Source organism: Triticum urartu, chromosome 5 (assembly GCF_003073215.2).
Source record: "Triticum urartu cultivar G1812 chromosome 5, Tu2.1, whole genome shotgun sequence".
Classification (NCBI taxonomy): Eukaryota; Viridiplantae; Streptophyta; class Magnoliopsida; order Poales; family Poaceae; genus Triticum; species Triticum urartu.
Window position 1 is genome coordinate 387,081,518 of NC_053026.1, and position 26,127 is coordinate 387,107,644.

Below are 26,127 nucleotides of genomic sequence, written 5' to 3' on the forward strand. Positions count from 1 at the left end.
TTCTTCTTTCTCCTCCTCTGCATCACTATCTTCTTCCTTGTCCTCCTCCTCTCCTTTGTCCTCTTCTTGTTTGTCCTCCCCCTCCTCCTCCTCCTCCTCATCTTCCTCTTCCTCATCCTCCTCCTCCTATGCATCTTCTTCATTGTCATCCTCATCCTTGTCCTCCTACTCTGATTCATCCGCATCTGTGTCCTCGTCGTCATCAGCATCTATCGCTGCTTCCATTTCCTCATCTTCTTCTGACTCATCCTCAACAAACTCTTCTTCTTCTTCTATATTTGACCCCCGTCTCTTTCTTTTTGGAGCACGGCGTGACGCCCCAGTTTCCATTGATGGCTGCTGTACGTAAGGATCAATATCTGGTTCCTCATCATCGATCTTGGCAACTGCTTTAATGAAAGTGCCAACATCTTCAGTTACAGCCTTGCACAGCTCATTGACCACTTTCGCAATCTTTGCCTTTTCTGCATCAACACAAAAAGATTCGGTACTGATTCAGTTAGAAAAAAAAATAAAAAGTAAAAATTTCTGTAACTGACCATGATGTGATAAGCAAAAATGACTAATACACACTTTCTGGCCAACTAAAAACATGATTCTATCCAACTACACATGCACTGTGTCACAAACTAAAAAACATGCATTCTGCCAAAAGTTGATGACAATGGTTGTAAATGAACACTTTGACTGTCCAAAAGAACATGTGCAACTACAGAAGCTTATATGTGCAACTGAACATACATCACAGCCAACTGAATTCTGTATTCTCGCAACTATAAAAGTTATACATGTCCAACTGAACATACATCCCAGCCAATAGAAAAAAATTGGTAAGTGGTACAAGTTTCTGTATGCAAAATACTAACCTGTGGATTGTAGGTTATTGGTAACTTGGATGCCACGAATGCTTCAGCTTGCAAAATTTCACCAAATAGTGGTGTCTGCTCCGTGCCTCTATACTCCTCTTTAAGCTGATGTGAAAAAAAAGAGAAACAGAAAATAACAAAGATTATCAAAATAGATTTGTGTGTTGAACGAAACCACACATTACAACCTGTGCAACTACAACAAGATACTGGGGTAGACAAATTCAACTATACATATATGCAACTGAACAAAGACACAAAAACTGTGCAACACACATGGCACCTAAAAAAAGTTTCTACCAACTGATGCAACACATCTGTGTAACAAGATTAGTAAAACTGTGCAACTTAAAAAAGATGGTGTGCCAATTTAAAATGAACATGTGTGCAGATTGCCAAACTTAAAGCTACAATCTGTGCAACTACATGCATTGTTGTGCCAACTGATGACAGTTTTCTGTGCAATTTACAAAAAGAGTGACCCGACATCAAAAGAACATAGAAGGAAGACACTGTTGGAAAAAACAAAAAAGAACTCACTTGTAATTTGCCGAACACACCAGGAGAGATAGTATCCTTCTTGATCACCTTGGCAATTAGAGTACTATCCCATGCATTCGATCGTATCGCGCAGTTGCTTACTGGGATGTCATGTACGAGCGCATCAAGGTATAGTATCTGCACCAGACCCAAACAAAAGAAAAAGGCAAGTTCAGTTATTGTTATGAGAATTTCAGCAAACTATAACTGCACAGAAAGAACAGGAATAGATGGAAAAAAGTGGTCGTTTTCACTAACCATCAAGTGATACAAGCAGCAGCAGACAGTTTGCTTCTCCTGGTCCATGTTCCGGAAAGCTTCGTTAATGTGTTCTGCTACAAAGAGGCAGATGTTTGTATTCTTCAGCATTTGATGATCTAGTACAAGTCCATAACACTTTGGGCTGAGCTTCAAGGCCGTGGTTGGGGCTAGAAAAGTGCTGAAGCCATAAAGAATGTGTCATCCGTTCTTCCAGCCATATTCTGAATCATCTTGAGCCATGTAGTGATCTGGGGATGAGAATTTCCAGTTATGTTGAAAGCCTGTCTGAATCTCCTAGTGGCATCCTTGTCAACTAAATATCTGACTTTTGGACCCCTGTTTGGGAGATCAAATACCCTCTGAACACTGTCAGCATCGACACGGATCCTTCCCCTTCCTCGTAAAACCATTTCAGAGGTCTGTGGCTGGTAGGACTGCACCAGGAACTTAGTGAGGTCCGCTGGAAGTGTGTCTGATAAGTTCAATAGCCCCCCGACCGACCTTGAAACTAGCTCTGATTTTATAGTGGGGTTAGAGAGGCGTTGAAATTTGCAAAGCGCGCTGGTGATGCCCTTATCCTGCCTGCTTGTGATGGTCGCTCCACATCTTCCCCTGGAGCCACCTCAACTCCTTCACCACTGCCCTGTTGATTAGAAAATGAAAGCATTACACAAACATTAAACACAAGAGAAAAAAACAAGAATGAAAAAAAACTAGCAATCATCATTTGGATTAGTATTAGAATGAGCTATATATTCATAAAATGAATCATGCCAACTAATATGATGTATTTGTGCAACTAATAAAGCTCATGAGGACAACTGCAAGACTGCTAGTGTGCAACCTTCAAAAAAAAGTACGAGACCTGGCAGCTACAAAAAGTTCTAGTGGATGTGCAACAATAAGAAATGATACTGCAACACAAGAAAAAACAGTAACTAAAAAAAAGGTTTGCAAAGAACTATTCAAATAGCTCATCAACACACACAAAAACCCACATACCTCAGCATCTGTTGCGGAAGATGCGACAGCTTCTCCAGCAACTGCTGCCTACACAAAAAAATGACCACTAATGTCAACTATGAAAAGATGCCAACTAGTGAACTACAAGATGCCAACTAATGTCAACTGTATTTAAATCAATATGACTAGAGATGTCAACTACAAAAGGTTGTTATTGACAAACTAAAAACAAAAATAGTGGTCCGAACTGTTGCATAATTTCATCACTATCTAAAAAGGCAAGAAAACCACTTATATTCGAGATTTTACTTACCCTAGAAGATGACTCAGCTCCCTTGCCAAGTGCTGCACGTCTAGTCCGCTTTACAACATGGAACTGATCAGCATCCTAAGAAAAAAATAAAAAACATGAGCATGGGAAAAAATGTTATATGACCCAAACAAAACCAAAAAAATGGACTTGTGTCATCAGCATGCCACTTACCTCAACATCCTCTCCCTGCTCAACACTCTGCGCGGGTTGTGGCTGGCGATTAGCAGGACGCTTCGAGTTCCGGTGAAGCAGCTGACTTCCAGAACGCTGATTAAGCAATCAAAAGAAAACATGAAAAAAAAGACATTATCATACATACATAAGTTGAAAACAACTCAAAAACAAAAGAAAAAAAGTGAAAAAAATACATCTCCTTCATTGCCATCCGCATCTCCTCCTGTTATAACCATTTTTGCCCTGCGGCAGGAAATACAACAAAAAAATACAGTTAGAAGATGTGGACAACCAACTACTACAATGATGCAGCCAACTGGACAGTAAACCTTGTGCAAACTGGACATCAAATAAGCCAACTAACTTTTTTCTGCCTAGTTATTACTTGCCAACTGTGACAAGTAATACCTAGGCAGAAAAAAGTTAAGTAAAGGCAACAAGCTCAGTGAGGTAACTTATTCTGAAAAAAGCGTCCCTAGTTGAACATGAAGGGAGACACATGAAAACAACCACATCCACAACAAAAGACTTGCACATTGAGAAAAAATAAAATGGAAAATTGGCAAGCATTGGTACTAATTTGCACAAATCAAGGGGTCCTAGTTGCACAAAGCAGGAGAATAACACATAAACCACCACAGCCACCACAACGCTGGTGGATTGGGTAGATTATATTGGAAAACTGGCAAGCATTGGTGCTAAAATTGCACAAACAAGAGTCCCTAGTTGCACACAGCAGAGGGGGAAACAACCAACTAGTAAAAGTATATAACATATGCAACTAAGTAAAACCAACTAAGTAGAGCAACTGGCACAAGTGTATAACATATGAACAGCCAACTTAGTAAAAGTGATGCAGCCAACTGAGCAGGCAACTTGTGCAGCTGAACACCGTATAGACAACCACCTAGTACAAAAACAGTGAGCCAACTGACCAAAACAACTGCTGCAACTGCAGAGCATATGGACAGCCAAGTACTACATGGACGCAGCCAACTGAGGAGAATTTTGTGCAACTAACCACTTAAATCTCTGAACACCAACTACAAAATCAGCCAATGCATTGCACACAACATTGCGCACATCTAATACAACTTACAGAATAACTAAGAATCATGAAAAGATCTCAAATCTCTGCAAAATTGAACGCTAACATGAACTAAACAGCAAAATCGCCCTAAAATCGCGCAACGGGCGCTGTCGTGGAATTGTCACGGCAGATGTCCTTAGTGTCAGGACTTAGTCTCGAGGCCAACACATCTATGTGGTAGCTTGAGAGGGGTTGAGCGGGACGAGAGACACGATGTTTTACCCAGGTTCGGCCCCTCACGGTGGAGGTAAAAGCCTACATCCTGCTTCATTGATATTGATGACGATGACCACTGTTACAAGAGTGCTCTATCTCGAGAGCTATTGTCTAAACCTAACTTGTCCAACTTGTGGAACTTGTGAATCTTGTCCCTTTTGGGGAGCCCTGCCCCTCCTTATATATGTTGGAAGGGCAGGTTACATGTAGAGTCCTATTAGGATTAGGACTAGTCTATCTCTAATACAAACCGGATACAAGTCCATGTCTTAACTCCTTGTAAGATAAATGTTCCTCATGCCTTTCCTCTTAAACCGGCCCACCATTAACATAAACCGGCCTGCTGGGCCTTGGGCCTTGTCATCCATCCGGAACACGTGTCGGGTCACCAATGAGTCTTCAGGCTCGTGAATCGTCATACCAGTGAACCGCCAAACACGTAAGTCACCAATCCTCTGGCGTTTTACCAATGAAACGCCTAGTCCGGCCAGGTTATACTTCCGGCCGGTTTACGCCGCGGGGTATATCCCCGACATTAGCCCCCAAGTTTAGCTTGGATTTATCCATGATAAACTTATACTGCAAAATAAACACAAGAAGAAAATTGACAGGTTGTGCTCCGGGTTAAGAATTCTTGTAAACCGGCATCTGATGATCCTTACGTCCTTGTCATTTCCTCCTTCTAGAAAATCCGGGTTAACAAGCCAGCTTCATACTCAATTTAATGACATTGGTTTCTCACAGAGAAATATTGTGAAGAATAATCCACTTGAGTCGGCTTCCCAAGCGCTGGTTTAAGAAATATGGGTCTTGAAATACTTATCTGATATTCAGCCGGTTTGAAGATGTAAAACTTGCCGGTTTAATATTACCAAAATTGCCGGTTTATAAATATTGATGGCACCGGGTCATAATTGTTGTCGACACCGGGTCATGTAATTGATCTTCCTGATTTGCTCAAAACTGATAAACTGAAGACGTTCCTCCTTTATATGCATAATACCTATAGCCCCCAAGTCTTAAGAGGAGAACATAGTGATAACTTAAGACTTGCTCCAATAAGTGTTTCAACCTTGAAGAAATCCAGTTTGTTCATCTCAATCATATAAACTGAATACTCCATATATGTAGCCCCCAAGTGCCGGGTTGTCATGCTTGCAGCAACCTGGGACTTGTAATTGCTTATACAAACTTCAATCAGTGTAACCCCCAAGGGCCGGGTCATTATGCAATAATGAGCAGGAACTTTGTAAATACAATTATGTAGATTTTAGCGGTGATGTGTAGCCCCCAAGGGCCGGCTTAGTAAGATAATAATGAACCGGGACTTGATATATACTTCAATGGAAATAACATCTTATAATGTAGCTTCCATCGTAGGGCTTGAACCCACGTCCACAAGGTTAAGAGCTTTGTGCTTTACCAACTGAGCAATGGATCCTTCAATATTATGGGCGAAAACTTGTGTACCTTGAATTGTTGACAGGAGCAATTGGTATCCCCCAAGGGCCGGCTCATTATAATATGATGAGTCGGGTCTTCAATAAGACTAGTAAAAATGACTTTGCATTAGCCCCCAAGTGTCATGATGCATGCTTGCAGCGACATGAGACTTGCATGTAATCTCGATTTGAATAATGTAGCCCCCAAGTGCCGGGTTGTAAGCCTGCAGCGACTCGGGACTATTCCTTCCATTGTAGAATAAATCATATTCTTTGATAAAATAATAGACATTGCGCTAAAGAGACTTTGAAAACTCAATAATACCGGTTATTAATAACCATAAAAATCCAGCCATGTTGGCTATTCAAGATAATATAATCCGGTGAAAACCTTATTCATTCAATATCATAATGAAAATTCAGCCAAGTTTGGATATTTGAATAATATAACCCAATGATTTATAAGCGCATGGTTCCAATGGCGCAATCCATATATATATATATATATATATATATATATATATATATATATATATATATATATATATATATATATATATATATATATATATATATATATATATATACTGGCGACTTATAGTCCAAAGCCAGGTCGGTTTAACAAACCTGTTTCTGCATACAACAAGTTTAAAGTGTCCTGGCGGTTTACCGTCGGACGGGTCATAATGCCCAACGTATAACCCGGGTTTATAACCAAGGCTGCACTTAAGAATAATCAAATATGAAATATATCATCACTGTGACATTGAATCACATTGTTGGTTTTACCAACTTTTTTGTAGTAAAGGTAATAACCCAAATTTTTGAGTACTGATAAGTCCTTCCATATTGTGCCGGTTTATGATAAACCGTACCGGGTTGTGATAAACACCGGATTAACCATATATAATACTGGCGACTTATAGTCGAAACCAGACCGGGTTAATAATCGCCGGATTATAATTAGTCATGTACTGACAACTTGTAGTTGAAAGTCAAACCGGGATAATGAACACCGATTTAATCCATAATAAGATGGTAACATAAAATCAAATTGGGCAGATAGTCTTCGGATTAAGATTTGACCGTGTTCTGCCAATTTGTAATTGACAGTCGAACCGGATTAACAATGTCGGTTTAAAAACGCAACAGAAGAAATATTTATCAAAAGAAAGACAAGTGTCAATCAAAAGCAAAGAAAAAATCATTTGCAAAAAAGAGGCTGTCTAAGCCGATCAAGTGGCATTACCATGGTCGGACACGACCAAGCCCCCTATAGGCGTAGCTATGGTTCAAGTCAGCCAGGTCCCCAAATGATGCATTGGCATTATACCGATCAAGAGGGGTGACGATGGTTCGGGTTCGACCAAAGCCCCCAAGTGATTCTGTGGCCTTAGGCCGACCAAGAGGCGTGACTGGTTCAGACTTGACCATGTCCCCAAATGATCTGGTGGCTTTCGCCTATCAAAAGGTGTTGCATTGGTTCGGATACGACCAAGCCCCCAAGTGATATTGTGGCATTGCGCCGATTAAGAGGTGTAGCTATGGTTCGGATACGACCAAGCCCCCAAGTGATCAATAATGTGATAAGCCAATAAGGCATGATACCCATGTTTGAACCGCGCATCATGGCAGCAGGTCCTCTTTGGCACCCTTTAACTTTTTGCAAGAGATAAAATCTTTCTTGAACCGGGATTTTGAACCGGATATTGGGAGCTTCAAAGCTTTGTGGGAGACATCTTTCCCTTGAACCAGATATTAAACCGGAATCCTTCGTTTTTAAGCCGGAAATTTTCTGACGGCCTTTAAATTTGCACCAATATGGCGGTTTAGGGTCCTGCATTAGATAACTGTGCAAGCCAGAGTAATTGCTCTTTTAAAGAAGGCAGTATGTAATATAAAATATATTGGATGGATTTCACCTGATATATCATGCCAGGTGTTATCCACCGTGGAGTTGATGATCACCATCGTGAAGCTGAAATCAATCATGGCCGAGTCAGCCGCGGTAGACGGCCACGGCGTTTGTAAACCGGCGTGGTCGCGAGAGACGGCCGCGGCGTTGTAAACCGGTGCGGGAGTCCGTTGAGTAACGACAACCAGCTGTGCTGAAATGATGTCGGCATGCCTCCATCTCCATGGCATAATACCACTTTGTAGTGGATTTTGTCCTGCGTAAAATATTACAAGACAGAGTAACTGTTTCGCAGACAGATACTGTATACAGATGAGATAGATAAGATGGGTATCACCTGATGTATTTTTGGGATGAAAAAACTGCTCGGCAATTTTAACCGAACCATATGTGCCAATTCAGCATCAACGTGAGATTTTTGTAAGGGTTTCAATATCATCATTCTCCATTTTCTGAAACTTGCCTTTGCATGTCTTCTAGCAGCAGCTTCGTCCCTTAAAGTACAGTGAACCGGGTACAGGTGCAATCCTGTACTTGCAGTTTCACTTCTATCTGTTTTCCACCTGATGCCGAATCCTTCACGTGATGGATGATGGTCCTTCTTGGAAACTGCGCCAAGTGTACAAACAACTAGTATTAATTGTGCTAGTAAACATGTTGAGTGGTCTTCCAGAGCCACAGGTGCTGATGCAACCCTCCTTGTGCCGTAGCCCCCGTTTCTGCTGCCGCTGGAATCGAAGGTGGCTGAAACACAGCAAAGGTTTGACCAACGGAGGCGTTTTGCAAACGGCAGGTGCTGCAACTGTAGAAGCCCTCTTGGCGAGTTGGAGGAAAACGGGGAAGCATCGGCGCCGGCGATTTAACTCAGAGCAACATGGGGCTGTAGCGTCACCAAGATGAGTCTGCGGGGTGGCTTGGAGCGTGGCGATTCAACACGCACGGGCACCAAGATGCACGGCGGATTAAAGCAACGGCGGTTCGAGGCCGCTCCAGCAAGGGCGGCGCAAGGCGGATTGTACGGCGGCAATTTGCCGCAAAGGCCGCGCAAGGCAGGGGCGGCTCAACGGCGAACAGCCGGGCAGGCTGACTCGGAGGTGGCCGGTTTAATGCAGCAGTAGAGGCCGGGTCAGCAGAGGCCGAAACAAGGCGCGTCAACGGCAACTCGTTAGTGTAGACGAGTCTGCGGAAATAATGGGACCAGAGGGCGCCGAGCGGGGGCGTCCGCGCGAAGGAGCTGTCGATGTCAACAGGAACCAGAGGTAAACCGGATCCCTCCTCCAGACGGGTTGACGCACAGCAGCAGGAGCAGCAGAGGCACAGAACGACGGCTCAGGGTCAGCCTGATGCGGACGCCGGGTTGGTGCTGACAACAATGAAGAGAGGCAACGGCAAGTCAGAGTAGCGGCAGCTCGGAGTGGCGTGTGGTGAAGGCGAGTTCGGGGTGGCTTGACCCGGCTGTATCTGCCGATGGCCTTCGCCGAAGCTAGACCACAGAGGAGGGCCGCTCTGCCCGCTGCAAAAATGGAAGCGGAGGCGACTCGGAGGCTGCTGCAATGACGACCGCTGTCTCCGAAGCGGCGCTGCGAACGACGACCATGGCGCGAGGCCTTGCTTCCTCGTGCGTGTTGTATGCTGGAGTACGGGAGATTACATTGACCCACTTGGTAGCTTAGCTCCATGTGATGTAATGAATGTGGATCCTTCTATTTTTGTAGCACTTCCGCTTCGGTAGACCCCCTTTAACACAAGGAGGGCCGAGATTGCTCGATACCCCTTCGTAACGAGGGGCATGATGGGCATATTTTTTAGAAGTGCCCACCCGCCCGCCCGCCCGGCCGCGGCGTATACGTATACAAATACAGCGGGTTATTTTTTCCGGGATTGACATAGTCAATTACGCCGCGGGCGAGCATGCATGGCGCTGTCATCGTGCCGCTTCCATTGCGCTGCGGGCGTGCATGCATGCACGGCGCTGTGATCGTGCCGCTTCCCCCGCTGAGGCGCTGCCGCGCTGCCCGGCTGCCGCCTCGCCTGCCCCGCTGCCGCGCTGCCGGCTGCCGCCTCGCCTGCCTCGCCTCGTTCGCTGCGCCCGTCCAACGCCCCCGACGCGTCTGACCACCCCGACCCCGCCTCTCCTCTTAGAAACCGCCCCGACCCCGCCTCTCCTCTTAGAAACCGCCCCGACCCCGCCTCTCCTCTTAGAAACCGCCCTCACCCCGCGCTGTCCGATCGATCTCCGGCGGCGCAACTCCCTCCGGCGTGATGCCTCGTGGGCGTGGATGTTTCGGCCGGCGTTGGTTCGGTTGTGGGGGCGGCAGTGGAGGCGCAGGGAGCAGTCGTCGGGCGGGAGGCGGCAGTGGAGGCGGCGGCAGTGGCGGTGGACGCGTCGGCAGCGGTGGTGGACGCGGCGCCGCGCCCGGCGGTCTGTGGCCCTCTAGCCTCACCGGGCCGCAGACCGTGGATATCTACCGGCACGGCATCCCCGTGCCGCCGTCGTGTCGCCTAGCACACGGCTGGCACGTGACGAGCACCGGCTATGCCACGCCTGGGCCGGCACAACCCGGTCCATGGAATCCCGAAGGTCGCCTGAACTTTTGGCAAGGCCGCGATTTCGACACCGTGGTCAGCTTCTACAAGTCTCGGGGCATCCGCGCGGACGCTCCAAACGCGCCCCTCGCGCCCCCCGCCGTCCCGGTCGTGCAGGCCCATGCCGGTCGGCGCGCTCGCGCAGGCGCCCCGGCTAATCCCGCCGCCGCGCCCGCTGCTCCATCAGGCGCCCCTGAGTTTCAGATCCCGCCGGAACTGGCGGCGATGCAAGAGGAGGGCGACCTGTTGGAGTCGCCGGGTTTGATCCGCGCGATCCGAAACTCCACGTCGGAGACCGGTTGGATGCCGCCGGCGGATATTGTTGACCCGAGGGACCCGGCAGACGAGCCGGGATACTGGCAGGCGATTAGGGACTCGACCGATACACTAGCGCAGGAGTCGGCTACCTTGGAGGAATTTTTCGGATACTTGGGCAGTTCCGATGACTTAGACGGCGGTGAAGACGGCGGCCAGACTGTAGTGGTTGATCTTTTGAGTAGCGAGGAGGAGTAGTTAGATTTGTTTTAGTGTTAATCTTTTTTCATGTAAAATTTCGTTCGAATGTAAAATATCCTAAATATGAATGAAATTATGTTGCTTCAATGAGTAATGGAATGGTTGTATAATAAACAGGTCTTCGAATAGTAGACGCCCGGTGATAAGTTGAGCTCTCACGGAATCAATAAAAAGCCCCACACTACTGACATTTATCGAAAGCACGCACCACCGATGACAGCGCACACATATGCATGTGCCATGCACGCAAACGCACGCATACACCACGGGGTGCACCTAACAGCACCAAGCGCACGTGCATGCGCCATGCACGCAAACACGAGGGTACGCCACAGGGTGCACCTAATACGAACACTGCACTGCACGCAACCTCAGCAGGAAAAGATGAAGTAAACACATGAAAATTGTTATTAATGGGATATTTTGATTTTGTAAAAATATGAAGTAAACACATGAAAGTAAAAATATGAGGCAAACACATGAAATACCGGCCAAAAAAAAGTTATTAATGGGATATTAAGATTTTGTAAAAATATGAAGTAAACACATGAAAGTTAAAAGATGAGGTAAACACATGAAATACCGGCAAAAAATTTAAGTTATTTAAAAAAAAGCCCAACCACCGATGCTGAGTCATAGTAGCTTACAGAATATACCCATATCAAGCCCGAAGGCGACTCGGGCGGCTGATTGAGCCCACTAAAGGGCCCAGCATCGGGGTGCAACGGGGCAGTGGTGAGTAATAGCAGATGAGTTCGAAAGAGGGGGCGGAGGCAGCTATTTAAGTCGCTCCTCGCGCCCCTCCGCTTCCGAGGTGGGACTAAAATCGCGCTGTGCACGCGTCCCTCAGTGCACGCGGCCGTTTTCTGCGCTGTCACCGGTGGCCCAGTTCGGCCCATAGAGGCAGGGCGCCACTCGCCCCCTCCCACGGCCCACGGCCGACGCCCCTCTCCCCTCGCCCGCGCGGGGCAACACTACACGTTGCGGGAGACGTGTTGGAGGCGTGCATGGGGGCGGGGAGATCGAGGAGGATGCGGTCGGGCGGCTCAGAGTCGCTAGGCGCGGGGAGCGAGGCTGATCCGGTCGGTGCGTGGCGGCGGGATCCGAGGGAGGCACTGGTTGGGCAGCTGGGATCCGAGGGAGGCGCTGGTTGGCTGGCATGAGGTAGGTTCGATTCGGTGGGTGCGATCTTCTGTGCATGCGCGGGTTTGTGGCGACGTGTATGTGAAAAACATGCATGAGAGAATAATAACACGGCAAAAACATGGCATGAGACACGGCCAGGTGCGTTTTTTCACCACGTCGGTCAGCCCAGGTAGTATAACACATACAATGGCATCATCATCATGAAACGACAGCAAACAAAATAAACGGAATTTTGAAACTTCAGACTATTTCACATAGGACAGTACAAAATACAAATTTATTACATAAATATTTTGAGAAAACGTAAAGAAATCACTTATCAAGTTTTGTGGCACGCACTTATGAATAAAAACAGCATAGGTTATTCAGACAAGACTCGGGCAAGCACTTTCATTCTATGTGAAAAAAGTTTGGAATAATTAATGTGGAACAAACACATGAAATACCGACACACACAAGATATGGACGGTGCTGGTTGCACTAGCGGTGCGTGATCGCATGCATGAAATGAAATAATTTTTTCCGAGGGTGTGTGCATGCCCAATGTAGGCCCTCACGCAAGATATGAACGACATCGGACACCCTAACGCATGTCGCGTCATGTTCGGGCAGTGTTTTAGGGTATTTTCACCGCAAAAACCGTAGAAAATGCATCAGACATCAGAAAATAATGAAAATTGTCGTGAATGCTCCCGATGGTGCCTGGAGCACGTGGAAAAAGTTGGAGGTCATTCGGTGTAGGCGAAAATAAAACGGCTTTGAGAGTAGCCAGACTGGCACACCCAAACAAAGCTCGTTGCACAAGGTGTACATGATCGCATGCATGCAATTGCACGAAAGTGTGCAGATATGTGGGCACTGCCGACGTAGGGCCCCACACAAGGTTGGAATGAAAACTGACACAAAAAAAACGTTATGTCACGTTCGGCGAGTGTTTCTGGCCATTTTCACCGGGAAAATCCTAGGAAATGCATCGAGCGCCGGAAAAATATGAAAATTGGCGTGGATTCTGTCGAGGGTGATGGAAACGTGTGTAAAAAGTTTCGTGCCATTCGGCAGAGTGAAAAAGAAACGTAGTTGGGAATCCCCCCTCCGGCAGAACGAAACCGGAGCTGGTTGCACTATGTCTACGTGATCGCATGCATGCAATTGCACCAAAGTGGGCGGACATGCGGGCATGGGCTACGTACGGCCCCACGCAAGATTGGAACGCAAACGGACACAAAACGAACGTTGCGTCACGTCCGGCCAGTGTTTTACGGCATTAACACAGGGAAAATTCTAGGAAATGCATCGAGCGTCGGAAAAATATGCAAACTGGCGTGGGTGCTGTCGAGGGTGATGCCAACGTGTGGAAAAAGTTTCGTGCCATTTGGCGGAGTCAAAGAAAACAAGTAGTCGGGAACCCCCCCTCCGGTAGACCGAAAAGAAGCTCGTTGCACTGGGGGTACGTGATCGCATGCATGCAATTGCAGCAAAGTGGGCGGACATGCGGGCACGGGCTACGTACGGCCCCACGCAAGATTGGAACGCAAACGGACACAAAACGAACGTTGCGTCACGTCCGGCCAGTGTTTTACGGCATTAACACAGGGAAAATCCTAGGAAATGCATCGAGCGTCGGAAAAATATGCAAACTGGCGTGGGTGCTGTCGAGGGTGATGCCAACGTGTGGAAAAAGTTTCGTGCCATTTGGCGGAGTCAAAGAAAAAAAGTAGTCGGGAACCCCCCTCCGGTAGACCGAAAAGAAGCTCGTTGCACTGGGGGTACGTGATCGCATGCATGCAATTGCACCAAAGTGGGCAGATATGCGGGCACGGCCTACGTAGGGCCCCACGCAAGGTTGGAACGAAAACGGATACAAAACGAACGTTGCGTCACGTCCGGCCAGTGTTTTACGGCATTAACACAGGGAAAATCCTAGGAAATGCATCGAGCGTCGGAAAAATATGCAAACTGGCGTGGGTGCTGTCGAGGGTGATGCCAACGTGTGGAAAAAGTTTCGTGCCATTTGGCGGAGTCAAAGAAAAAAAGTAGTCGGGAACCCCCCTCCGGTAGACCGAAAAGAAGCTCGTTGCACTGGGGGTACGTGATCGCATGCATGCAATTGCACCAAAGTGGGCGGATATGCGGGCACGGCCTACGTAGGGCCCCACGCAAGGTTGGAACGAAAACGGATACAAAACAAACGTTGCGTCACGTCCGGCCAGTGTTTTACGGCATTTTCACGGGGAAAATCCTAGGAAATGCATCGAGCGTCGGAAAAATATGCAAACTGGCGTGGGCTCTGTCGAGGGTGATGCCAACGTGTGGAAAAAGTTTCGTGCCATTTGGCGGAGTCCAAAAAAAATTGTCTATCAATCAATGTATTTTCGATAATGGTTGTTTTAAAAAACAGACGCAACTAATGATTGGGAAAAAACTAATAAATAGGTTCTTACAAAAAAAAACTAATAAATGGGTTCTTACAAAAAACAGACGCAACTAATAAAGCCCGCGTACATGCATATCCATCGGGGGTCAAAGGCCCTCCACGCCTCCACGATGTTGGCCAGTCCACGCCGCCTCCACGCCGCCTCCACGAGCGCCTCTCGCGACGCCATCTAGGGCAAACGCAGCCCCCGACGCCACCTCACATCGCCTCCCCCGACGCCATCTGCGGCCACCGCCGCCCCCGACGCCAAGTCACGCCGACGCCGCCCCAACGCGCGCGACGGCCCTGAGGCCATCTGCCACCGACGCCAAGTCACGCCGACGCCGCCCCAACGCGCGCGACGGCCCTGAGGCCATCTGCCACCGACGCCAAGTCACGCCGACGCCGCCCCAACGCCCGCGACGGCCCTGAGGCCATCTGCCACCGACGCCGTCGTCCCCGTTGCCACGATCTAAGTACTGCGTAAATACATACCAAAGATTTTTTCAGAAATCATAGTGTTTCTAAAAAAACTTTAAAATTATTTACAGGTTGCGACCGACGCCATCTGCCACCAACGCCACCGCGCCGTCGTCCCCAGGACCGGCCCTGATCCCATGGCACGAGGTACTATTCATTCATCATGTTTATCATGTGCCCATATAAAGTAGCTAACATTTTTTTGCTCCTATTCCTAGCGACGGTGGAGTACGGAGAGATTTTTTGTTCGGTTGAGAAGTGGTGTCTGTTGGTCAACAAACTAAACTCTAGGCAGAAAAAGCGTTTTGCAAGCACTAGTCTTGGAAAAATGCTGATGATACCTAGTGTGCTCATGCGCAAATGTTTGCTCCAGTTCATTATTAAATCGTATTCGTTGGACAGAAAAAGGTTCATCATGCCATCAAAAAATGGTGCGATATCATTGCGCACCGAAGATGTGTTTGACATTTTCGGGCTACAGAACAAGGGCAAAGATGTCATGAAAGCGCTAGAAAAAGGGGGGTTAAAGGCGAAGGTGAAGGTGCCTAGTCGCTTTTTAGATTTCAATACGGGGGAAATGATGATAGACGACCTGATTGAGAACATCGTTGCCAGTGGCACATACGATGATGATTTCCTCCGTAGAATTGTTCTGCTTCTTCTAGGCACGGTTCTTGCACCGCAGTCCACGATAGAAGTTCCTAATGCTTATTACAAGTTAGTGCACGATGTGGAGGCCATCAAAGCATATAATTGGAATGCGTTTACGTTACGCGTTTGCGTGGAAGGCATCACAAAGACCTTATCAGATCTTACAAAATTTACTTGGCCGATCGGAAACCTTGCGCTCCTACAGGTAAATCTTATGTTATATTTGTTTCTTTCGAACTACAGTTTGTGAATTTTGTTTGCTAATATACTTCCTGTTCATGCAGTACATGTTTTGGGAGAAAGTGCAGCCACTGGATGATGAGGCATTTGATCCATTAGCTAATGAGTATCCATTGATGCTTAATTGGTCAGAAGATGAGGCTAAGAAGCGTGACGCATACGACACGACATACGGCCGTGGTAATGGGACGGTAAGTTACTATTTATGTGTTACTATTTCGTACTACATGCACTTAAGTTACTATTTATATGTTGAGAAATTTTAATTGATTTTACCTGTTACAGATTGATGACGTGATAAGTGAGAAGTACAGGCAGACATTAATTGCTCAACAAGGAAGAAAGGCGGAGGAAGAATTACAGCAAGAATTAGAGCAGGAAGATCGTGTCCAAAAAAAGAAAGATAATAGAGATGAGGCTTCATCGAGCAGGGATAGTACATTAGATCAGGTGATGAAATGCATCAAAGATATGCAAAAAGAAATTAGACTTCTCCCTCAAAAATTTGCTGAGGTAATATGAGTGATGTGTACTTCAGTTTACATTGGATTATTCATAATTTATGCATGTAGTTAATGCAATTAATGTGTCATTGCAGATAGTAGTGGAGAAGCTGGAGAAGAAAGGTCTTGTCTTCAAGCCAAACAAGGGGTCTGATGATGACATTGAGTATGTGGAGCATAGTGAAGACTGGGTGGGGAAGTATGGTCCATCAAAATATTGGCCAGATGTACAATCAACTCCCGCAAAAGAAGATATGGACAACAGGGTGGACGCATCCTTCACCACTGGGAACGGGAATAAATTGGCGCGTGAGAAAGGTGTGCATCACACCTGGTACAGGAGATGAAGGCGACCCCTTCGTTATTGAGGATAATGGTAATTCTCCCAACCCATCTCTTGCGACGGTAGACACGAATGACTTTCCAGCTATTACTTCAACCCCCAAGAATATGAATGAAGTGTCAGACGGGTCTAGCACCGATAAATCTGAGGAATTTAATATGGATAGTCTAAACACCCGTATTAAAAATGCGAAAGAAAATGGCACTAAGGAGAATGATGGGAAGGAGAATGATGAAAAGGAGAATGATGAAAAGGAGAATGATGGGAAGGAGAATGATGGGAAGGAGAATGATGGGAAGGAGAATGATGGGAAACGCAAGAGGAAACGGTCAAAATATTGTCTTTCACCTTTTCTTCAGAACGGTGGACGTAAACGTGCAAAGAAAAGTAAGTGCTAGGTAATTTATTCTTGCAACATACTTCTGTCCTTGCATGCACACTTTATTAACTCATTGTTTCTTACTATTTTAGGTCTATTTGGTATAGGAGCTGCTATGATTAGTACTGATTACATTAATGAGGATCACATAGAGGCCGCGAAGGTTTATATCCGGACACTGGCAGAGTCGGAGAAGCTTTGCAGAAAAACTGTTGTGCACATGACGGGAATTGGTGGGGAAACATGTACACCTGATATGCTTGAAGCCATCATTTCAAAAAAGTGGTTGCATGGCGGTGTAAGTATTAGCACTAAGTTATTAAGTTGTACATGTCATTTACATAAATTATCTAATAGGCGTATTGCTGTTATGTTATTTTGTAGGTCATCAATAGTTATTGCAACCATATGCAGACCCATAATCCTCGTGCTGACCGTCACATATTATCATCTTGGGTGTCCCACTGGCTTATTCTTCGTGGTGATGGAAAGGTTAACAACTCAAAGAGGCATTTTATGGATCATTTCACAAACCAAACTAAAATGGTGTCTAGAGTTACTGAAGAGTATTTCATCAAAGATAAGGTACTTCAGTTTAGTATGATCATTCGTAGTACATCTGTGTGTACACCAACATGAATAAACTTTGTTGTAGGCATACTTTCCTTTTCATGTGGACCAAAGTCATTGGATAACAGTTCTTATGCACAACAAGAAAAAAGAGTTTCAAGTTTTAAACTCTACTGGTAAATGCAACAAAAGAGTTCTTGCAAAGATTGCTAATCTGGTAAGCTTACAACGATACATAAAACAATATATAGTTATTCGAAACGTACTTCATATGGATTTTTCATTTTTATTTCAGAGGGCAGAAATAGCTAATGATACAAACGAGGTGAATGCTCTTATTGGAACGAAACATCCTGACGTATCTTCCTGGCCAATAAGGGAGTATGATATGCCATCACAAACAGACGGGTATGTTGCAAATGTTGAATTAATATGTACTTGTATCATCCATCAATAATTGACTTGTGGTTTCTTGCAGAGTCTCTTGTGGTCTTTTCGTGGTGAAATGCGTTCAAAGCTGGGACGGAGATGATTGGACATTTGAGTTCGATCAAGATGAGGTTAATGCTTCAAGGGGACGCATTCTAGCTGAAATACTTTTTTCAGAATGCAACACGAAGGAAGAAGTGAAAGAGAAGATCCTCAAGATCATGGAGAAGAAATGAGTCGGAGGATGGGGTGTTGGCTATTATCTCCACTAAATAAACGTGTCGTTGTCGGTACTTGATACAATTTTCATATTAAGACATCACCTCTATATTGTAATGTGGCATGGTTTAGCATGTTCCGCTACTAAATAAATGTGCCGTGGTCGGTATTTGCTACAATATCTATTTTTCAATGTCACTTTTATTTGCATCATTGTCGGTGACACTCTTATTTGCATCATTGTGGGTGATGATATTTTTTTAAATGAGTATATTTGTTCTGCACTTTCGTAATAGTAAAATAATATTTTTTAAAAATATTCAGAAAAAAAATGCCCAACCACCGCAGCCGGGCCCATAATGGGGAACAGATCATACCCAAATCAAGCCCAAAGGGGGCGACTCGAGCGGCTGATAGAGCCCACTAATGGGCCCGGCAACGGGGTCCAACAGGGCTGCATGCATGTATAAGAGAGGAGCTCGGTGGAGGGGGCGGAGGCAGCTATTTAAGCCGCTCCTCGCGCCCCCCGGCTTCCGAGGTGGGACTAAAAATAGCGTCCCCATCGCGCCCCACACTGCACGTGGTCGCCGCAAGGCTCAGGAGGCCTATTGTCTCGGGTCGGCCCAGTTCAGCCCAATGAAGGCACGCCGCCACTCGGACCCTCCCCCGGCCCACGCACACTCCCCTCCCTCAGTGCACGCGGCCGCCGCAGGGCTCATGAGGCCGTTTTCGGCGCTGTCATCGGCCGGCCCAGTTCGGCCCATAGAGGCAGGGCGCCACTCGCCCCCTCCCATGGCCCACGCCCACTCCCCTCCCCCGCGCGCTGCCTCACGCCAGTTTAGTCCCACCTCGGAAGCGGAGGGGCGCGAGGAGCGACTTAAATAGCTGCCTCTGCCCCCTCTTTCGAACTCCTCTCTTATCACACTGCCCGCAGCCCCGTTGGACCCCGTTGCCGGGCCCATTAGTGGGCTCTATCAGCCGCCCGAGTCGCCCCTTTCGGGCTTGATTTGGGTGTATGATTTGTTCCCCACTATGGGCCCGGCTGCGGTGGTTGGGCATATTTTTTTTCTGGCAGTACAAATAAACAGAATTTTGAAACAGTAGGCATATTTTTTTTCTGGCAGTACAAATAAACAGAATTTTGAAACAGTATAAATAAACAGAATTTCGAAACTTCATATAGAAACAGTAGAAATCATCACGTAACAGTACAAATCAAGTTTTCTGGCACACATGTGCAAATAAAAATAGCATAGGTTATTCAGACATAACAGTACAAATCATCACGTAACAGTACAAATCAAGTTTTCTGGCACACACGTGCGAATAAAAATAGCGTTATTCAGACATGACTCGTGCGATCACTTTTATTCTTCCTACAAACCAAGCTGCGTCTCTACGCCCAGTTCCTGAACAAAACATAAAGAAATGGATGAGCAAATATAGTTGGTAAAATCAAAGTAGCAACATAACAAAAATAAAAAGGTTGCAACTCACTTCTCGTTCTTACTGCATGTGGCCTTGTTATGACCTGGGAGACCACACAGACTGCACAAAGGACCACTTTTCTTCTCTGTAAAATCTTTTGGCCTACCATTCTTTGTAACGTCGGGGCCCCCCTTCGATCGCCCCTTCTTAGGTGCACCCTTCGTCGAAACTTTCTGAGGATCACCAATACCAGGCTCAACTTGTTGCGCCTGACTTGCCTCCTTCTTCAGCATAGCATACCTTCTACTTCCTAAAAGTTCCTCCTCTGAAATCTTTTTCTGTGCTATTATGTTGTCCAGACATTTCATCAACTCGTCGTACAAGAAGGGATCATTTGCTGCAACATGAGCAGCTTCTGCGGTTTTAATGGTTATTGCACTATACCGTTCTCTCTCCAATGGCCCTGACCAACCCCATCCAAACATATCACTCTTCCGCTGCACAGGTAACCCATCTCTCGCATGTTTGGACAACCGATGCATGACACAACACTTTGGTATTTCAGTTAAGTTCAGATGATGGAGAACAAACAGAATGTGTTTGCATGGCAGCCCTTTCCGAACCATCCTAAGACAACTGCATGTAATAGTTTGTTCTGAGTTACCTGGTTCATAAACAACATTGTACCTGAACTTGTGGTTATCCTTCCATGTCACCATGAATGTTTGACGCCCAACTCCCACGAGCGTCTCAAATATCTCCAGCTGACCCATCTTATGCAAATCATCTTGCAGGATGTAGAAATTAGCAGGTGTGAATACTTTGGCGGCATGCTCCTCAAGGGCCTTATATTCAATAACCGACGGTGGTTCCTTCTGGAATGCCTCGCAGTCATCGTACGCCTCGTTCTCACGCAAGCGAACTATACAGTTCTCATAATGCACCACCAAATCAACAATTGTCATACCGTAGTCCAGGTGAAGGTGAAGGCAGGAGTTGAGTCTTTCACTCCTCTGGTTACTTCGCATACCAAGGAAAAAACCATCGGAAAGATATGAAGCTGCCCAAAGTCTCCTCTTCCTGTACATCCTGTCAAGCCACTCTTCGGTTCTATCCGTCTTCCACTTATCATAGAAAGCTTTCCTTCTCTGCTCAAAGTTCGCTTGAGAGGTGGCATAGTACAGGAGCGATCTGAACTCATCCAGTGACTTGTAATGCAGGTGCCTTTGCATATTTTTCTCGATATGCCAGGAGCAAAGACGATGGAAAACATCTGAAAGGACAGTCCGAATAGCCCGAATCATTGCAGCGTCACCGTCTGTGATTATTGACTTTGGCTTCACCTGATAGTTTGCCTTCATAAATGTCTGCAGCAGCCACACGTATGTCCCTTCCGTCTCGTCAGCAATGATGGCACAACCAAACACTGTGGTGCAACGGTGGTTGTTAACTCCGACAAAGGGGACGAACGGCATACCGTATCTGTTCATCTTATACGTGCTATCAAACACGACCACATCTCCGTAGTCCTGATAGTCCCTCCACGACTGTGCATCGCACCAGAACATACTCTTCAATCGCCCTTCCTTGTCACGCACATACTCAAAAAAAACTCAGGGTCCTTCTCCTTCCTGCTCCTCATAATGCCAACTGCCGTCTCTACATCTCCCTTTGCAATGAGCTTCGTTTTTTCTCTGCAACAAAGATTGTAAATGTCCCTCCTGATAAGCCCGCACTTATCGTACGAACCATATCTGCTGATGAAGTTGTCCATTATAATATGCTTTCTTATCCCGGCCGCTTCCATCGCCAATATCTCCACCCTCTGGCCATCTCCAATCCGTCTGTGTGACCACAAAAAACAAACCTCGTAGGGCCGAGCCATCGCGTGGTTGTGATCATCCACGAATGATGCGACGAACCAAACGCCACGTTCTCTGTCCAGCTTCACCACCATATGTGCACCGCAGTCGCAACGAGTCTCCGGTCTAAGCCTGCGCTTGCGGCCCTCCATGGTTATGAACTTGCTCTGCCGTCTCCCTGCCCTGGAGCAAAGAAACCGCCGGTACCGTATCATTCCCGAAGCACCTCGTTTCACCTTCTGTTTCCTGATACTAAACCCGTGCTCTCTGGCGTGATTGTTGTAGAATATGTATGCATCCCCTTGCGACCGAAAGGTCATAGCCATAACCTTCCAATGTGTCTCAAGCATCTTCTGCTCCCTTTGAGCCTCCTCAATATCAATCTCTCCCTCATCGTGATCAAGTACAAGACCATCTGACTCCTCCTACAACATTCATTTGAAAATATATATGTCAATTACTATCATTTAAATCATACTATTGATCGACGTACAACATCTAACAACTAACCTGGCTCAAGTTATCTGCAAATGATTCCTGCCAACTATGTTGCACATTGTCAACATCCACATCTTCCTGTAAATTTGTACACAAAGATATATAGTTAGCCATGCCATACTTTGCAAATTCAAAAATAAAAACAAAATATACGCCACTTCCGTTCTCGTTATTTGCGCCATGTTCATTATTATCAAAATCCTCCGGAGGTAAGATATCATACGACGAGACGGAATCGTTGTCGCTGCTGTCATCATCTTCGTTCAAATTATCGTTATCGGTCTTAGTCACCTTATCAGTACCATTCTCGTCCCTCCCGAATGCGGATTCTTCGTCCATGTCAACACACCAAACTCACAGAACTGCAAACCATTTGAAGTGTTGATTACAACAAGGACAAAAACTCATGTTGGTTTGCAAAAAAATAGAAAGACGTGTAATCCATGAACCCAGCAGCTACCATGAATTTTTTCTTAAAGCAATGGTTCAAACAACACTTTTTTGTCTTGTGTGAAACAAATAGTTGAGGTTGCCCATCGGTGTGTGCATATTGTGTGATGTCGTCATGACATAAATAAGCGTTCCTTAAATTAAGTCTGGCCTCCATTTACATTCTAGATTCATCACTTAACTAGCCCTAACTTATATCCATCATGCCCGCTAGGTTTAGATGACAAACCTTGCCCCGCGGTGTAGGCGTCGCCGGCGTTCGACGACGGCAGCTGTCCCCGCCTTGAATCTAGCAGCCGGCGATGTGCACGACGAGCCACCGGCCGGATGTTTGGCAGGATCCACGACGGGGGGTGGGTAGAGTGGTGCGGAGGCGGCGTGGCATGTCGGGCCCTTCACGTCCGGGGGGTGGATGATGACGGTGAGATGCAGCGACGCACGCCGTTGGGACGGCGACGGCGGTGTCTGACGGGGTCGGACGGCAGCGTCGGACGGGGTGGGAGGGCGGGGATCCGCGGGGCCGGCGATCGGATGTGGCGGGTGAGTACACGAGGTGGGCGGGCGAGTAGACGGGGTGCTTGGACGCACGCCGTTGGGACGGCCACGGCGGCGTCGGACGGGCTCGGACGGCGGCGTCGGACGGGGTCGGAGGGCGGCGATCCGCGGCGGCGGCGATCGTATGGGGCGGCCGAGTAGACGGGGTGGACGGGCGAGTAGATGGGGTGGGCGGGTAGATCGTGCGGGCAGTTTTTTTGTTTTTTTTTTGCATGCGCGCGGTCTACGTACGCCAGTTACATCCGTATAATACGAGGTGGGCATACCTTTCTTTCGTATGACCAATCTGCCCTTCTACGTTTTGTTGGGGGGGGGGGGTCTACCGAAGCAAGGGTCTTTTTGTAGATGTAGATGTCTGCTGCTGATAGTATTTCGCCCTTTGACCCCTTGCTTTCTAGCAACAACATCTGGTGCCATGTTGGCTTGACGTGATAGACTGTCTTTTTCTGTGATGTGATCTGTAGGTGCCTTCGTAGCAGAGGAAAAGGTAGCAGCACACAATCGATTCCCATGGCCTGGGACCTGTAGACGTGGAACAGCAGTGACTCGGAGTTGACCCGGTTTAAAAACGCGAGGTTGAATCGGAACAGACCGCCGGTTCAGACGAAACTGCAGGGAAACGACGGTGGCTTGGTGCGGCTGTTCCTCCAGGGTTGACCCGCCGGTGAAAACGTTGCCTTGGTAATCGTGGCAATCACTCGGACGTGGCGGATCGGACAGCCGCCCGACACAGTAGTCATCGGACCCGGTCTCCGATTCTCCGCTAACAGCTTCCGTAGCGGTAGTTGGTTTCGACGAAAATAATTCCTGCTCTTGATCTCGGCGAGTTATGGCGGTAGCGATCCAACCCTAATGTTCTCTTGATCTTGAATCTTGAATACACCGTTTAACTGTTCGTGGATGATGTAAACTTCTGCGTCGGTTCTTTTTCATCCAGCAAATCACGAACTTCTCAATCCCTGAAGAGGTCCCTCTAAGATCTCAACACCACCGTGCGACGGCCCCACGGTGGGCGCCAACTGTCGTGGAATTGTCATGGCAGATGTCCTTAGTGTCAGGACTTAGTCGCGAGGCCAACACATCTATGTGGTAGCTTGAGAGGGGTTGAGCGGGACGAGAGACGCGATGTTTTACCCAGGTTCGGCCCCTCACGGTGGAGGTAAAAGCCTACATCCTGCTTCATTGATATTGATGATGATGATCACGGTTATAAGAGTGCTCTATCTCGAGAGCTATTGTCTAAACCTAACTTGTCCAACTTGTGAATCTTGTCCCTTTTGGGGAGCCCTACCCCTCCTTATATATGTTGGAAGGGCGGGTTACATGTAGAGTCCTATTAGGATTAGGACTAGTCTATCTCTAATACAAACCGGATACAAGTCCATGTCTTAACTCCTTGTAAGATAAATGTTCCTCATGCCTTTTCTCTTAAACCGGCCCACCATTAACTCCGGCCTGCTGGGCCTTGGGCCTTGTCATCCATCTGGAACACGCGCCGGGTCACCAATGAGTCTTCAGGCTCGTGAATTGTCATACCAGTGAACCGCCAGACACGTAAGTCGCCAATCCTCTGGCGGTTTACCAATGAAACGCCTAGTCCGGCCGGGTTATACTTCCGGCCGGTTTACGCCGCGGGGTATATCCCCGACAGGCGCCGTGGACATGCATCCCTTCTACCTAACGACTACCGCGTACCCTGGCCAACTACACGTTGACCCTGTCCAGCCACCCCTGTGTCGTGAACTATGCCTCCAACGATTCCCCCGCGAGGAGAACCACCCGCAAGCCGTCGTCAAACTGAGCACTCCGCCGCGACGCCCGTTCGGTGGAGAGGATGGTGAGGAGGAAGACGAAGACGGAATGGGGAGAGAACTCGCTGCGGCGAGGGATTTCAGGCCACCTTGTAGATCCCGACCATCGTTGGGCGCGTGCTACGAGATAGGAGAAGGGAACTCAACGTGACCAAAATCGAGGATAAGCGGGGGTAGTTCGCGCCGTTCCTGAACCCTAGAGAGCATTCCCCTCGCATTTCGGCACCATCCGCGCTCCGCGAGATAGAGAGAGGGAGGAGAAGCATGTAGAAGTGGAGGGCGAGCATACCTCCGACGGCGAGGAGCACCAGCGATTCCCCCGCGAGGAGAACCACCCGCAAGCCGCCGCCAATCTGAGCACTCCGCCCGCCACGCCCCATTCGGTGGAGATGATGGCGAGGAGGAAGACGAAGACGGAATGGGGAGAGAGAGCACGCTGCGGCGAGGGATTTCAGGCGCAGATTTCGAAAACCGCCGCCCACGACCCCCACTACTCTCTCCTCTACCGCTTACAGGTGGGCCTCCCACATCCGGATGCGGACAAAACCGCCCACGACCGCGGTGCGCGACCAATCCAGACCAGGTGGCACCTGGCGGATCTGGGCGCGATCGCTCGCGCGATCGAACGGCCACGAGCCGGCCGCCCGTTTCTGTTAGTTGATGGCCGGCCACTTTTTAGATTTTAGGTAAAATACCACGGTTGATGCAAGGCATGAACATAGCCAAGAAAAAAAGGCATGAACATACCCAAGAAAAATCGATGTTTGGCAGCATCAACAGCAATCTCAAAAAAAAATATAACAAAATTTGCACAAATGCTCTTTCTATAAAAGAACATTCTTATATTATGGGGCGACGCTAGGCGCCGGCGCACCGTCCCAACAGTTGGGCCGGTCCAGCCCTGGCCGTCCGATGCAGCGATTAGACCGTTAGATCTGTCACTTGCTTTGTCCTCCTCCTGAGTCAATTTTTCAAAAAAAAATTAATGGCCCGAGCGCCGCCGACACCACGCCATATCCTCGCGAGAAAACAGCCGAGCTTGAAGCACCACCGCGGCGTTCCTCGTCACCGGTGGGCGCCCTCGCCGGCCGTCCGCACTTGCCCCAGATCCGCGCTCGCCATGGATGCAGCTTCGCCGCCCACGCTCATCAAAGATCTGCGCTCACCATGGATGTAGCTCCGCCGCCCGGCGCTTGCCATGGATGCAGCTTCGCCGCCCACGCTCGCCATGGATCCCGCCCTCGCCGCCCGCGCACGCCATGGATGCA